A 14,012-nucleotide genomic window follows, 5' to 3' on the forward strand; every position below is an offset into this window, starting at 1 on the left:
GTCTCCGATTTGCTTTGGTCAAGAGGATACAGCAAAAATGATGATGCACCAGTTGTGAGCTGGTGGCCCTTCCTCTCTCTCTCTCTCTCTCAGAACCTGCCACAGCCATGACTACATGCCTTGGCTTACCCACTGGAGGATAAGAGACTGCATGGAACAAAGCTGGTTTGTCCCAGCTCAGGACATCCCAGACCAGCCAGCCCCCAGCTGACCTAGTAGATGACCACAGACACAAGCAGACCTAGCAAAGGTTAATTGAGTCAGGCCTAGATTAGCAGGACCCCCACCAACCCATAAACTAATGAGAAATTATAAATTATTGTTGTTTAAGTCACTAGATTATGGGATGATTTGTTACACAGCAATAGCTAGCTGCTATAAAGTGGAAGCAGAATTAGACAGAGGTCTTAGAGGCTCCATAGCCTGGATTCTTTCTTATGGAAGAAATCCATAGGAGGAGGATTCTTACTCTGTATGGTAAGAAGCCACACAGAGGCTCCATTCTGTATGGACAGGTAACGTCCTTCTAAACGACCCCAGGCAGCAGAGTTGGGAGGGATGTCAATGTCATCCTAAGGGAGAAGGATAGGCTGTCTTGTACACTGAGACTTTGGACCATTGTCTATTTGAACAGGAAAGTGGAAAGACTCAGATGACCTGGGTTCTGAACCCAGCTAGATCGGTATAACCTTAAACAAGCCACACATCTGTCTAGGCTTCAGTGATCTTATGCATAAGGTGAAGAGTCAGGATGTACTTGTTAAAGAACTAGTATTTGCTGTGTTAAGTAATGTCATACATGCCAAGGATATGAACTTTATACAATTCTCATCCTTGAGAATCTCATAGTCTGACAGAGACATAGACATTGTGAACAAACAAACCAAAAAAAGGCAAAACATATAGGTGCCATGGTAGACAGAATAATGGCCCCCAAAGAAGTACACATTTTAGTCCTATGTCTGGGAATTTGTGACTAGGTTATCTTATGTGGCAGAGAGCAGTTTGCAGATGTGACTTAGTTAAGGATCTTGAGATGGAGAGACAATCCTGGATTATCCAGGTTGTTACAATTACAACTAATCACAAGGATCCTTATAAGAGAGAGGCAGGAAGGTCAGCATCAAAGAGAAAGCTGTGAAAATACTACTTGTACGTAGCCGACTTGGAAGAGGAGGGAAGGGGCACCAGCCAAAGAATACAGACGGCTTCTAGAAGCCAGGAATACAAGGAAATGGATGCTCCTGAAGAGCCTCCAGAAGGAACGCAGGCCTGCCAACACTTTGATTTTAAACAAATAAAACCCATTTTGGACTTTTGACTTCCGGAACAAGAAGAGAATAAATTTGTGTTGTTTTAAGCCACAAAATCTGTGGTCCTTCCTTAGCTCAGTACCTGGCTCTTAAGACATCCTCTGGCACACGAGAGGTGCCTCCCAATGATTCCCTGGTGACACTGCCAGTGTCAGGCCCGAGGGAGCTTTCAAGAAGGTCTCTTGGGATGCTCAGTCCTCAGGCCCATGGCTTCTCAGATAGACCTGGGGGAAGAGTGTCCCGAGATGTCTTTGGCTGGCAACCAAACTCCACCTCCTCTTGGCTTGTGCTGCTCCTATCCAGCCACATGTTTGTTGCAGACTGAGGCAGAGAGACAGAGAAAGAACCAACCTCAACCTCAGGACCCCTGCAAACAGGGCTGCTAGGCACAGAAACTGGTACACAGTTTCCACAAAGGCATTTGGGCCACCAGAGCAGGGAGACAAGAGAAACCAGCGTCTCATTGTTGGCCAAGCGGGCACTCTCAAGGCTGCTTCCTTCCAGAAGGGGCTCCCTTTTGTAGTTCTTACTCAGATGCTGTATAGACTAGCCCTGCATAAGAACCACTGCCCATTAATGCCTCCTATGACATCTGCTAATCTCATTTCCTCATTGCCCTGTGAAGAGAGGATGCATTCTGAGGTGTGTCCCCTCACAGACATCAGAGGCTGTCATGGATAGGTCAAACCAAGCAAGACTCACGGCTTCAAGCATGGGGATCAATCCCACCCCTCCCCTTTAGTTAATTTCATCCCCTTTGTGTTTAACATAGACTCAGCCTATTCCTCAAACTACTTCATTTGTCTCTGCAAGAGAAGATTTTCAGAGATACGCGTTTTAAACAAGTCTTCACTTTCATCAGGGTAACATATGTGATTATAGCTTTCCACCTGAGCTCTGTTGTAATACCAAGTGGTCCTTGTCCCTCAAAACCGGCCTCAGGAATTACAAATGACCCCGCAGCCAAGTTCTAGGAAGCAGATTGACCCTATGCACTGTGAGACCATCTTACCCCTCCTGCCTTATGAACAGGTCACTTACCTACTGCCCTAAGAGCAAGACGAGCTCCACTGACTCAAAGCCCAGAGCTCTTGCTTTTTAAAAGCGATCTCTTGGGGCGCCTGGGTGGCGCAGTCGGTTAAGCCTCCGACTTCAGCCAGGTCACGATCTCGTGGTCCGTGAGTTCGAGCCCCGCGTCGGGCTCTGGGCTGATGGCTCAGAGCCTGGAGCCTGTTTCCGATTCTGTGTCTCCCTCTCTCTCTGCCCCTCCCCCGTTCATGCTCTGTCTCTCTCTGTCCCAAAAATAAATAAACGTTGAAAAAAAAAAAAAAAGAGTAAAAGCGATCTCTTAGCTCTGCCCCAAGAATGTCATTCTTACGAAAGATATACATATAGTATCACAACCATGGACAACCTCAGAGAAACTGTGGGTATTTCATGGGGATCCAAAAGTGGCACCAAAACGATTGTCTGTGTTGCTTCAGATCAATGACAGTCTTTAACCCTTGACCGCAGGAATCCCTAAAGTCACCAAGTTATGCCCTCTGTGCCCCAGGCAATCACAGCATAGCGCTTCCCCAGTCAGAGCCAGAGAGTCCCACAGTCTAGCCTGGGAGCTCCAAGGCCACTGACCCCCCACGCAGAGTTTCCGCTCACCCTGACACTGGTCCAGAGCCCTGACTGCCCTTCCTGTATTCATCTGGCTTTAGGGGGGCTGAGTGGTGGTGCTGGAAAGTCAGTCCAACCAGGAACGGATGGGCACCAAGGGAATGGAAATGTGTTTTAGAAATCATGAAGCACTACATAAACAGTCTATAAATGTGAGGTCCCATTTCGAGCACTATCCTTGTCACACACATCCCCCACCCTGTTGCCCGCCCTTCCCCACCCCCTCCCACCCTCCTTACCTAGATCTTGCTCTGGGGTTGGGTGAAGCTTGGTTTTCCATCTCAACCTCTCTACTCACCAGCCGTGGGACTTTAGCCACATTGTCTGACTTCCCTATGCCTCGGTTTCCTAATTTGTAAACTAGAGGTAAAAATAGTTCTTACCCTGTGGGATTAGGAAGAGTTCATGAACGTGAAGTGCTCAACGCGGTGTCTGACACAGAGGGATAAATGCACAACCCAGCCTCACACTTCCTGGCTTTTGCACATGCTGTTCCCTCCGCCCGGAGAATTCCTACTCTCTTTCCAAGGTGCACCGTTGATGCTATTAGATCTTCTAGGAAATGCTCTCCGTCCCCTCCAAGCTGAGTCCTCCACTGCCTCCTCTGTGCTCCTGCACAGTGGTGCCCCTCCTCCATGACAGCATTGGCCACACCAGAGTTACCATTTTCATTGCATGTTTCTCTCTCCCCACTTACGAAGTCCTGAGGGCAGGAACTACGCCATCCATCTTTGGACCTCCAAATTATGGTTTCATGCCTGGTATAAAGCAGACACTCAATAAAGGTTGGCTGACTTAATGGAAGTAATGAACTCGTTACGCTCGTTAATGAGGGAGAAGCAAGGAAAACACACAGAAGAGTGTGACAGCCATGTAAGATATAGTGGGATCAAGCGTTCCTTCAAGCAGTGTAAGTAATAAACTCTACAGCTGTGACCCTCCACCCTACTGACTTAATTGATCTGAGGTGGGACCTGGGAATTCAAAAAAAATTTTTTAAGCTTCCCAGGTGATTCTAATGTGCAGCCAGGTTTGAGAACTACTACTCTACCCTCCTGCCCTAAAGTCTTGTCCTATGAGTTCAGAGGGGCAATTTGTTGGGCTTCCCAGGTCCCACACAGCCCAGCCCCATCCCCCAATAGGTGATGCCTTCCAAGGGGGGTTGGCCCTGGGGATCTAATCTGGCAGCTGAGCACCTGAAAGGTAGGGCAAATAAGAAAGGGGGGCTGGACAGACAGGTGAAGTGCACAAGACAGGTAAGAGGGGTGTGAGCTGAGCAATGGGTCCCAGATCAAGTCAGACCCATCACTCTTCAAGATCCAAGCAGAGGGTCCCTTCTGAGAACGCTTTGCTCACGCACCTCCACGCCCAGAGCTCTCTGTAGCTCTCCATCAGCCCCTGCCCACCTCTCTCCAAGGCAATGCTCTCCTGTGAGCAACCCTACCTCAATCCTGGGGATCCTCCATGGTTAGTAAATAGTGAGGTGAAGAGAAGAGTCCAAATTACAGAGTATTTTTAAAGAAAAGCAGGATAACTAACTGTCTTCAAATGTAAAAAATGCTCCCACCAAAAGCTAACAGAATAGACCCAAGGCGGCATAAAGAGAGGAGTCATCTGCAATTAGCACACAGTTGATATGTAAACAGCAGCCTCAAAGTAGTTGAAAATAGTTTGTTTGCTTGTGTGAATTAACATTCCCTTGCAATATTATGATAACAATGGCCTACCTTAGTTTCCCTGCGCGCCTCCCCCCCAATCTTGTTTACACTCTTATTAATAGTGAAAAGGAAGCCCGGTTTTACTGGCTTCAAATCACCCTAGACTGCAGACCACCAAAGTCTGAATTAATGAGCTTGAACTGTATGCATCTGTATCCTGAAGCTGTCTCAGCTCCCCTGCACAGGTTTTCCTTCCAGGACCATGTCTCAGATGACAGAGCCTCTGTCCTCTTGGAAAATTCTATTACTGATCCTGTTTACAGATGAGGGAGTGGAGGCACAGAAAGCTGAGGCAAATGGCCTGAGTTGCACAGCATCTCAGCCCAGGGAATCTGCACCAGCACCTGTGTTCTTAATCATAAGCATCCCAGTCCTGGGGAGAAGATCCAATTCCCAGATCGGCCATCAACTGTGATCTCTTCTACCTGACCAGCCCTGGGGCTTCCTCCCCTGGCCCTGCGTGGCTCCCTCCTCTTGGTAACTGTGAGTACCAACCTGTCTTTCCAGTGGCAACTGTTTCCTGATCTATTGGCCTCACAATACCTGAACCTGTTTCCTCATCTGTGTTGATTGAGAATAGCACTGCCCTCTCAGGTTTGTTGTGGGGACGAAATGAGATGATGCATGTAGAGAGCACCTAATGTAGCACCTACTACACAGTAAGAACTTCATAAAGGCAGTATTATCACTGGCCTTGCTGCTGATGGTATATTCTCTTTGCTCCTAAGACCCACGCTTCACAGGTAAGGAATCCAAGACCCAGGGATGTGTGACTTAGAGCATCCTGCCCAGTGCCACTTGGCAAGCTGACAATGGGGCAGGGATTGGAACTCAAGTCTCCTGCCCCCCAACAGCCACTCTCGAGCAGCTAAATCCCCATGCTGGTGCTGGGGTCCGTTCCCTCTGCAGATGCCATGAATCATCAGGACCAGTCTTAACATACACACACACACACACACACACACACACACACACACACACCACTTCTGTTTTCTTCCCACTAAGGAGGTCTTGCTTTTGAATTGCACATGCAGGTGAAATCACTGAGCCTCTCCTTTTGCTTTGCGCCCCAGTGTACACAACAGGGTTGTCAACATGTGACACAGTGACAGAAGACGGTGTAAGTGCACGTAGCAGACCCTTTACTTTCCACCATCAACACCACTAAGGAGAACAGAGAGTGGGCTCCAGCTAAGCCGGCTTTTCTTTAGCTTCTTTACTTCTTTTCTGATTCTTCGAGGGTGGTGAGCAGGGGTGGGGGTTGCCTCCACTTTTCCCACCTCCCCAAAATATCCTCGGCAGCAGCTGCCAGGGACCCTCCTCCAGCACAGAGCACAGATGGAGTGGAGGCCTCCATAACCAATAGCCCCATCCCTCCTCCTGCACCAAACTCTGTCTCCCCACCGACAGGCTCCTTCTGGGGGCAGGACCAGCCGGTGCCCAAGTCCTTCTGAAATCAAAACCCTCTGGATATGATTTAACCAACAAAAAAATAGTATTGGACTACAACCAAAGTATAAAATAAATATATATGAGTCCATACAAAGATAAATGAGTGAACCAATAAATAAAGGGGGAGAAGAGACAAATGTCTGATGCAAAGAATTCCAAATAATTTATGTAGATCCTCAACGAGGTGGACCATAACTCTCCACCTTCAGGTCCTAGGGCGTCCTTCCAAAGAGTACGGAGTATGGAAAGAGTATGGAAAGTAGGGATAAAGAGTAACTTTTCAGTGGGGAAACCAACCAACATGCTTCACCCAGCTGATCAAGCAGTGATGAGTCACGTGGATCGGATACATCCTTGATATGGTGTGATGTGATGAGGATGGCATTCACCTCCGGGATCTTTCTCCAAAAATCCATAACCCCAGGCTAATCATGAGAAAAATACCAGACTAATCCCAGCCAAGGGACATTCTACCCAAAACTGTCAAGATCATCAAGAAAAGGGAAGTCTAAGAAACTATCCCAGCCATGAGGAGCCTGAGAAGCCATGATGAGTTGGTGTCCTCATCATCCACATGATGGAATGTGGTGTCCTGCATGGGGTCCAGGAACAGAGGAAAGACATTAGGGGAAAACTAAGGAAGTGTTCATGAAGTATGGACTTTAGTTAATAACAACACATCAGTATTGGTTGGGATTGTGATAGATGTACCAGACTGACATAAGTAGTTAATAATAGGGGGAATTTGGTGTGGGTTATATGGCAGCTCTCTGTACTCTCTTCACACTTTTTCTCTCAATCTAAAACTAATTTAGGGCAACTGGGTGGCTCAGTCAGTTGAACGTCCAACTTAGGCTCAGGTCATGATCTCTTGGTTAGTGAGTTCGAGCCCTGTGTTAGGCTCTCTCCTGTCAGCGCAGAGCCCGCCTCACCTCCAAACCTCAGTCTCCCTCTTTCTGCTCATCCCCCACTTGCTCACATGGGTACATATGCCTGTGCGCTCTCTCTCTCTCTCTCTCTCTCTCTCTCTCAAAAATAAACATTTAAGGGGCGTCTGGGTGGCTCAGTAGGTTAAGCGTCCGACTTCAGCTCAGGTCACGATCTCGCGGTCTGTGAGTTCGAGCCCCGCGTTGGGCTCTGGGCTGATGGCTCAGAGCCTGGAGCCTGCTTCCGATTCTGTGTCTCCCTCTCTCTCTGCCCCTCCCCCGTTCATGCTCTTGTCTCTCTCTGTTTCAAAAATAAATAAACATTAAAAAAAATTTTTTTTAAAGAAAATAAAATAAACATTTAAATAATATAAAAACAGGGAGGGGGACAAAACAAAAGAGACTCATAAATATGGAGAACAGACTGAGGGTTACTGGAGGGGTGGTGGGAAGGGGATGGGCTGAATGGGTAAGGGGCACTAAGGAATCTACTCCTGAAATCATTGTTTCACTATATGCTAACTAATTTGGATGTAAATTTTTAAAAAACAAAAAATAAAATTTAAAAAAATAAAAGTAAACATTTAAAAAAATAAATAAAACTAATTTAAAATAAAAATCTATTTAGGGATGCCTGGGTGGCTCAATCAGTTAAGCATTTGACTTCTGCTCAGGTTATGATCTCTGGGTTGGTGAGTTTGAGGCCCTTCCCCCCTCCCCCTGCCACCTCTGTCCAGCTCTGGGATGACAGCTCAGAGCCTGGAGCCTGCTTCAGATTCTTTGTTTCTCTCTTTCTCTCTCTGCCTTTCTCCAGCTTGTGCTCTCTGTCTCCATCAATAATAAATAAATAAACTTTAAAACAATTATAAAAAATTAAATAAATAAGTAATAAATAAATAAAAATTGATTTAGAAAACAAAAAATAACAAAACCTCCTCGGGCAGTCCAGAACACCCTGCTTACGTTGCATTACCTCACGAAATCATGAATACTGCTGGAGGGCCCTTGTCCCCACCCTTGGCGTGCCTGAGGTGGGGGAGTAGGAGAAGGGAGGGCAGGGACCCAGCAAATGGACGGAGCCCACGTCTCCTTTCCGCATCAGCTCCCTTTCATCTGCTTTTATCCTCACTTTCCACATAGGATTTTCACTAGAACAAAGGATTCCTCTGCTCACAGGAAGGAACGCTACTGACCCAGTCCAGCCCCACCATAAAAGTTCCAGAGAGAGGAAGGGGAATCTTCAGGGGATTCACCTAGAAAGGGACAGAGCTGGAGATGAAGTCACAGATCATGGGGGGTACCTCACAGAGTCCCCCAGGTGCTGCCCACAATCTCACCTGTGAGCCTGGAGCTCCTTGAGGCCCATCTGTGTCTGTCGGACCCAGAAGAGAACTTGAGACAGGGAGGAGGTCAACAGCCCCTGAGGAAAGAATGAAGGACATCATTCCCGTCGCGTGACTGTTCTAAAATGCCAGTGCTGTCCAAAACTAGAGAATTCCGCCCACATTTCAGATAACCGCGAAGTAGAGAGGTTTCCCCGGTCTATGCCCATGTAGTGTGTGATTTTATTAAAACAGACTCTTTTATATCTTTCAGTGAGCCTGTGTACCGGAGGCTGGCTTTGGAGAGACGTTCATGTATCCATTCACTCATCTTAAAAGCTTTATAGAGTGCCTCCCACACATTATTAACAACGGGAACACTAATATTCATACAATTGGCATTCACTGAGCACTTGCTATGTGTGGGGCTCGGTTCCAGGAGCGACAGATGCAGCCCCGAACAAGCCTGGCACATGCGTGCCCTCAGAAAGCTTATACTCCGGCACCCTACCAGCGCCCCGCCTTGCCACTGGATGCTTCCTGGGTGCCCCTCCTTGCCACTCGGTGCTTCCTGGGTGCCCCTCCTTGCCACTTGGTGCTTCCTGGGTGCCCCTCTTTGCCACTCGGTGCTTCCTGGGTGCCCTCCTTGCCACTCGGTGCTTCCTGAGTGTCCCTCTTTGCCACTCGGTGCTTCCTGGGTGCCCTCCTTGCCACTCGGTGCTTCCTGGGTGCCCCTCCTTGCCACTCGGTGCTTTCTGGGTGCCCTCCTTGCCACTCGGTGCTTCCTGGGTGCCCCTCCTTGCCACTCGGTGCTTCCTGGGTGCCCCTCTTTGCCACTCGGTGCTTCCTGGGTGCCCCTCCTTGCCACTCGGTGCTTCCTGGGTGCCCTCCTTGCCACTCGGTGCTTCCTGGGTGCCCCTCCTTGCCACTCGGTGCTTCCTGAGTGCCCCTCTTTGCCACTCGGTGCTTCCTGGGTGCCCTCTTTGCCACTCGGTGCTTCCTGGGTGCCCTCCTTGCCACTCGGTGCTTCCTGAGTGTCCCTCTTTGCCACTCGGTGCTTTCTGGGTGCCCTCCTTGCCACTCGGTGCTTCCTGGGTGCCCCTCCTTGCCACTCGGTGCTTTCTGGGTGCCCTCCTTGCCACTCGGTGCTTCCTGGGTGCCAGGCATCATGATCAGAATCTCTCACCTGATCTTCACAACAGCCCTCACAGGTGAACACCATGGATGTCCCCATTCTTTAGATGAAGAAATGCAGGCCTGGTCCCTGGCCCAAAGTCATTCAGTCCGCAAGTAGCCAAGCCAGGATTTGAACCCAGGCACTCTGAATTGGGGACGTGCATTTCAGTGACCACATGAGGGTGTCAGCGTGGGCCACGGAGGCCTGGCTGGTGAAGCACACACATCAGGCACCGTAGTCACATAGGAAACAAAGCAGCCTTTGTTCCTGGCAACTGGTAATGGGTCCAGTGTCTATCCCTCACCTCCTTATATGCAGGGTTCTGCGGAAAAAGCTGAGACCAGGAGGAAAGCTTTGCCGGGGGGGCCCTGAACCTCCAAACCTAGGATGGTGAGACCCTCGGAGCAGGCCCCATGTGACACCTCTCTCATCAGAGAGGAAGGAAGCAGGACTGCATGCCTGGCTGGTTTCGCAGGTGGAAGAGGGGCAGAGCCTCCATCCCTGCTTTTAAGATCCAGACATGCCACCCACGAGTGCAATTTGTTCCAGAGAATGTCCTTACTCTGACCCATCAGATTATCAACATCTCCCGTGGGAGGGCACAGTTAAGAAGGGGTTGGAGAGGGGACACTTCCAGGCACGAAGGGAGGCAGGAGCAGAGAGAAAGCATGGGAAGAGGAGAAACGATGTCCCCTTGTCACACTGTGGGCCTGGTCACAGGTGCCACAGGAGAATAAGATGGGCTTCCTGTCCTAAAGCAACTCAACTCGCAAGAGGGTTACACAGGCTCTAAGCTTCTACATGAGTAATACAACCCAGCAGAGCTGAACCAGCTGGTTGGGGGTGGAAGAGGCTTCTCAGAGGAGGGGAAGGCCTTGGTTCCTTCATCCAAGCTGGGTTTGAAGGGTATGTTGAAGTTCTCCACAGAGAAGGGAAAAGAAGAATACAGCAGTAAGCACCAAGACCAGAGCATGGCAGCCACGTGTGGGTCACAAGATTCTGAAGGGGCAGGTGTACCTGGAGGGTGCAGGGTCCAGCAGGCTTGTGAGGCAATGAGGCTGGGAAGATGGGCTGGGAGTCCGACTCCAGTGGCTCATGTGTGTGATGCCGGGGAATTTTGCCTTTTTTTTTTTTTTTTTTTCAACGAGCCCTGGGATAAGTTTGAGTTACTTGGTTTTGTTGTGGGTTGGGGGCTTATGGGGTCAGATTTGTGATTTAGAAATTTATTCTGACAACCAGTCCAAAGAACTCATTTTCATTCAAGTAATGTCCCTGACACTCCACAGGGGGCTGGAGATATAATGGCGAACTGCGCCAACCTGATCCCAGCCATCACTGAGCTTAGGGATTGGCAGACAAGTTAGACACGAGATCGGTATTTAATTCCAACTGTGACAAGTCCATAGACAAAAAGTCCAGGGGATGCCTGAACATTTATCTAAGGACTCTATAACCTATCGGGCATATCAGAGAAGACTTCCCTGAACGAGAGACATCTAAAGTAAAACCTGAAAACTGAGAAGTGTCCTCTTGGGGGCAAGACGAAAGAGCTCCACATGAGGGGACAGCCTGTGCAAAGGCCATGAGGGATTTGGAGCATGACACACAAAGACAGCCAGTGTGCCTGGAATGCAGCGAGATGAGATTGAAAAGAGAGATAAGGAGCCAGAGAGGGCAGTGTCTCAAAAGCCATGGCAGGGATTTTGGACTTTTTCCTAACATCAGGGTCAAACCACTAAAGGGTTTTAAGAAAAATTATACCAAGATCCCGTTAGCATTTTAGAAAGACTTTTCTCCCTGGCACATGGAAAACAAGGCTCAGTGAGAGCAGGGAGAATGACTGGGGGTAGAATTAGAATCAGGAGATTTGGCGACTGTCTTTGTTGAGGTGAAGAGGCAAGGGAGAATGTGAGTCTGAGGATTTGAGCTTAGAGGGAGGGCAGTTGGTGACCTAGGACCAAGAGGGAACACAAGAAAGGAACATTGTTGGCAGGGACCAGGAATATCTGTGCAAGAATTCCTACAACCCTCACTATTCAAGAACAAGTTGCAAAGGTGGTCTTCCGAGGAGGCAGGAGGAAGAGAGACCACGAGAGGCAGCAGGTGGAAGGCACCCTGGCCTCTCTAGAATCCACTGCTAGTATCTCCCAGAGAAGCTGGCAGGGAGAGGGGCCAGGAGTCTTCTGAGCCACCGTCCTGACCCCGTGGGGATACAAACTTACTTCCCACTGGCTCAGTGAAGCAGAACTAGAGGCACAAAAGTTCCCCACTGGCTGACATTTTGGGGAGCTCACAGAAGGGTGAGTTTCTCATATCCGATCCCAGCACCAATGAGGAGCTGAAACATATTGTACCCATTAAAACAGAAATGCAAATCAGAAAGTCAGGCATTTGTGTCCATGACAACAGGGGGAACGTATTTTGGCAAATCTGAGTTCATTTATATTCAAATAAATATTTCAGTCTATGACTCTGGCACTTTTTTGCATGAGATATTTCAGAACCATATTGAATGTTGCTCTCACGCTAAGAACTTGAGAATTAAAATGAGGGCCAATTTCAAAGTCTATCAGGCTCCAAGATTTAGGGTTGGTTTTACCTCAAAGAATGATAAAGTAGAGGGTGATTCAGCACATTTGTATACAGACTTTTTGAACCAGAAAGGCCAGCTCACTATTATCCCATGCGGCCCCTTCTTTGTACAAATAGGAAAATAGGCCCAAGCGAGGCTAAGGCTCACCTAGCAACTCAATCCGAAAGTCAGGGTTCCTGCTTCTCAAGGCCCATGGTGTCCCCGGCTCATCAAGCCAAATGCTGCAATCAGAGGGAAAGCAGCCAGGGGCGCCTGGGTGGCTCAGTTGGTTGAGTGTCCGCCTTTGGCTCAGGTCATGGTCTCACGGTTCTGTGAGTTTGAGCCCTGCATCAGGCTCTGTGCTGATGGCTCGGAGCCTGGAGCCTGGAGCCTGCTTCGTATTCTGTGTCTCCCTCTCTCTCTGCCCCTCCCCCACTCGCGCTCTGTCTCTCTCTCTCTCTCTCTTTCTCTCAAAAATAAATAAACACTAAAAAATTTTTAAAAAAAGAAGAGCAGCAGGAATAAGAAGGCTTTAATAGCATCATCAATTCTTTCTCTTTCAAGGGAGATTCTTTTCCCTAATTATAAAAGCCATCCACACCCTTTGTGGCAAATCTGTATATTAATGAAAACTCTACAACATTGTCTCTATAAACCCTACAATTCCCTATAAAATCACCACAAACATATTAACAGATTCCTTTTCCAGTTTTTTTCTGTGTGCATTTCTTTCCTGAGCTGCAATCTTTATTTATGTATAATTTTGCACGATAAGCTTTTCTCAAGTCATGAAAAACTTTTCATATACAAAAAAGGTTAATGGATGAGTAATATTCTATGCTATAAAATATCCGATACATTTACTAAATCATTTATTTAATGCACTGTTGGATATTTATGTAGTCTCCACATTTTTTACTATTTAAATAACACTGCGTTGGATATCTTTATGCTTAAATCTTGATACATCTTAACACATCGGACTGTTTCCTTGGAACAGATTGCTACACGTAGAATTACTGGGCTAAAGACCACAGGCACTTGAAAGCCGCCTGGTTGGTGCCGTGTTCCAGGAAAGGTTATACTGTTTGCTCATGGAATGGGCAACGCCAATCTCACCAACACTTTCCGCACCACCCCAGCATCGAACGGCACACAGCCCACCAAGAGGGGAGGTGGGAAAGGCCCAGATAAACGCTCCGCCACCAGACTTTAGAGGAGCAAGTAGAGGTGTGTCCACCCTCAAGATGGGGAAATGTCCTAAACCAGGTGCTGGCTCTGTCCTCTGGGAGGATCGTCCACATTCATTATTTTTTTGTGGCTCCTGTCTCCGGGCTCTCAGAGACCCTTCCTGGCCCACCATCTTCCGTGGCCACATCTGAAGCAGGTGGCAGAGACCATTCCCTCCTTCAAGGCTGTGCACCTTCTGGAGCAGCCTTCTCGTGCACGTTCGGGGACTCAGGAGTTGTTTCAAGGCTACTCAGCCAAATCTGTCTCAAGTCTATCTCTTTCTTGTAGCACGTTGCCAAAAGCAGAGAGTAAAATCCAGCATGTTATCGCTTTGACTCTTGCCAGCTGAGTCCCCTAGAGCCTCAGGCCCATTAGGCACATAGTCTGCCTTCCAATTTCTCACAAGGTAACGGTTGTACCAAAGGTTTTGCACCTGCACATCCTGGGTCTCCATATTTCCAGCCTCCGAGATTCGTTTCCTTGCTGCATGCCACCTGACCACCAAGGCAACGTCTGATATTTTAGGTTTTTGTCACAGCACCATCCCACTCTGGTACTGGATTATATATCAGTTGAGGCAATGCTAGCTGCTGGAGAATAACCCTCCCCACCCCCCCCTCCCCCCCCAGTTCTT

This window comes from Puma concolor, chromosome C1 (assembly GCF_028749965.1).
Source record: "Puma concolor isolate L17-30 chromosome C1, mPumCon1.1.hap2, whole genome shotgun sequence".
Classification (NCBI taxonomy): Eukaryota; Metazoa; Chordata; class Mammalia; order Carnivora; family Felidae; genus Puma; species Puma concolor.